The sequence below is a fragment of the Triticum urartu genome, chromosome 4A (genome assembly GCF_056163025.1).
Source record: "Triticum urartu cultivar PI428250 chromosome 4A, HENAU_Tu73, whole genome shotgun sequence".
In the NCBI taxonomy this organism is placed as follows: domain Eukaryota; kingdom Viridiplantae; phylum Streptophyta; class Magnoliopsida; order Poales; family Poaceae; genus Triticum; species Triticum urartu.
Genome location: NC_141876.1, coordinates 96256502 through 96259327, shown reverse-complemented (window position 1 = coordinate 96259327; position 2826 = coordinate 96256502). Strand labels below are relative to the sequence as shown.

General features: G+C 60.8%; 1 pseudogene; it reads right to left on the bottom strand.

The window, feature by feature from the left end:
• Window positions 1-348: 348 nt before the first annotated feature.
• Window positions 349-2604, bottom strand: LOC147974946 (uncharacterized; annotated as a pseudogene).
• Window positions 2605-2826: the final 222 nt, after the last annotated feature.

The following is a 2826-nucleotide window of genomic DNA, read 5'->3' as shown; positions in this document are numbered from 1 at the left end:
AGGAGCAGCTACGGGAGCCTGCAGGGGCGCGGGGACGTAGCGTGGAGCTGGTGGAGCGCTGACGGCGGGCGGATCAGAAGCGGCAACAAAGGGGAATTGAGTCTCATGAAAACGAACATGGCGGGAAGTGAGAACTCGTCGGGTGCGGGGATCGTAACAACGATAACCGCGATGATTTGGTGGATATCCAAAGAACACGCAAGCTACGGACCGGTGATCGAGTTTGTGGCGCGAGGTAGAAGAAGTGTTTGGGTAGCAGAGGCAACCAAACACGCGCAAAGTGGAGTAGTCAGGGGCCGTACCAAGAAGCAGTTCATGCGGTGACCGTGGCGAGGAAGTGGAGCATGGTTAGTAGTTGAGGAGGAGAGTTGCAGTGCCAAGGGCTTCCGCCCAAAAACGCGCCGGCATAGAGGCGTGAAAGAGCAGAGAGCGCACGCTATCGTTCAAGGTGCGCAGCATGCGCTCGGCCTTGCCGTTTTGCTGGCTGGTGTACGGACAGGAGAGATGGAAGACAGTGCCGTGCTTGGAAAGGAGCGATCGAACAGCGAGACTGTCGAATTCCTTGCCATTATCAGTTTGAAAAGCAAGGACAGGCCGCTCGAACTGTGTCTGAACGTAGGCGTAGAAAGCAGTAAGAACAGAGAGCACATCAGACTTATGACGCAAAGGGAAAGTCCAAACGTAATGCGTGCAACTGTCGAGTACAACCAGGTAGTACATGAAGCCAGACACACTAGCTACAGGCGAAGTCCAAACATCTAAATGCAAGAGCTGAAAAGGAAAATAACTAGGACTCTATGAAGAAGAAAATGGCAGACGGGCATGTTTGCCCAGTCTGCAGGCGTGGCAGGTGTGCGGAGCCGAGGGCGCGCAGGTGAAGGGGAACTGGTGTAGCACCCGTCGAAGTGCGTCGTCTCCAGGATGGCCGAGCCGCTGATGCCACAACTCCACGGAAGCGACACCGGCGAACGGAGGTGAGGAGGACGGCGCACCGCAGGGCATGACGGGGTACAAGTCTCCAGTGGAATCACAGCGCCGGATCACCTGGCAGGTGCGGATGTCCTTGACAGAGAAGCCAAATTCATCAAACTCGACAGAGACAGGATTCTCACGTGTAAGTTGCCGAACAGACAGCAGATTGGTGATAAGAGAGGGAGAAAGCAAAACATTGCGAAGAACGAGTGGAGAATTGGTGGTGATCAGAGAGCCGTGGCCGGTGTGCGTGATCGGGAGACGACCGCCATTGCCGACCACGATCTGATTGGGAGAGGAATTAGGAGAAAGGGAGTGGAGGGTACCAGGATTGGCGGTCATGTGCGCCGTCGCGCCAGAGTTGAGGTACCAGTCGGAGGTGCTTCCCACAGACAGAGCTGAGGTGGATGCGGCCTGCAGGGCCGTGTGCAGTGGCCCCATGTCCCAGGGCTGGGGCTGCGCCGGCGGTGGCGCGGTGCTGGAGCTAGCGCCGGGGGAGCCGTAGCCGTAGCCGGGAGGGGCACCGTAGGCACCATAGCCGGGTGGGTTCGATGGCGCAGCCGGCCCGACGAAGAAGGCCTGCTGCGGAGGGATGCCGGGGCGGGGTCCAAGAACGCCGTCACCGGGCGCGCGCCAGGGCATGGGCCAGGCTTGCACCAGGCCAGTCCAGGAGTTGGCGCCGGGGGCCTGTCCCGGAAGAGCAGGCGGACGGATTGGCGGTGGAGTGGTCAAGGAAGACGCCCTCGGACTGCCGCGGCCACGCCCACGGCCAGCGCTGGAGTCGGCTGGCGGGGCAGCGTTGGGGGCGGACGGGGGGGGGGGGGTGGACGGCGTGATGCGCCCGGCCACCATGGCATGGGCGTGCTGAATGCGCGCCGTCTGCTTGGCACGGTGTTCCTCCAGCAGCAAGAACGAGCGGGCCTGCAGAAAACTGGGCAGGGGCACGCGTGAGGTAAGGTGAGGTATGGCGCCGTGGTACTGGCACCCAAGCCCACGAATCATGTTGAAGAGCTGCTGGGTCTCGGAGACGGGCTGGCCGAGATCGCGAAGCTGGTCGGCGAATGTCTTCAGACGCGTGCAGTACTGCATGATCACAAGGGCGTGGTACTCGGCGTCGACGTACACGGCGCGGGAGAGCTGGTTGTCGTGGAAAATCGCCTCGATCGCAGCCCAAAGCACGGCCGCCGTATCCTCGGGCTGCATGACGGCGTCGAGCAGCTCCGGCGAGATCGTGGCGTAGAGCCAGTGAACCACGCAGTGGTCGATCATGACCCACTCGGGGTCACGGCGGCCCGGCGCAGCGTCGGCGAGGATGTGGTCGCGGATGCCGAACATGCCCACAATGGTGTGGAAGAAGCGGCGCCACTGCGCGTAGTTGCCGGCGTGGAGATCGAGAGTGATCGGGACATGGTGGCGAATATCGATGGTCTAAAGAACGGACGCTGGGAAGGCGCGCGGAGGTGGGAGGAGGGCGTTGGGGAGGTCGACAAGGGCGGCGTTCTGGAGGACGCCGGCAGCGTGGTCACCGTCGTCGGAGGAGGTGGGAGAGGGGACGGGGTTGCCGTCCATGGCAGCGGAAGGGGAAGGTGGCACAGGCGCAAAGGGGTTGGAGTCCTGCGCATCTGATACCATGTTTTAGGGAAGGAGATTGAACCACACTTGATTCAGTGATCTCAGGCATACATATAGCGTTACAGAGGGAGAGGCACGAGGCCACGATGATGATCGTGGGCTGGCCATGATCGTGAAGGAGGACGTGTGTGCTTAGTGGGAAAACTGCACACACGCTCACTACACTACTCTACCTTATACGTACAGAATACAGTAGTCTAACAGTGGTGATGTTGGATGGCA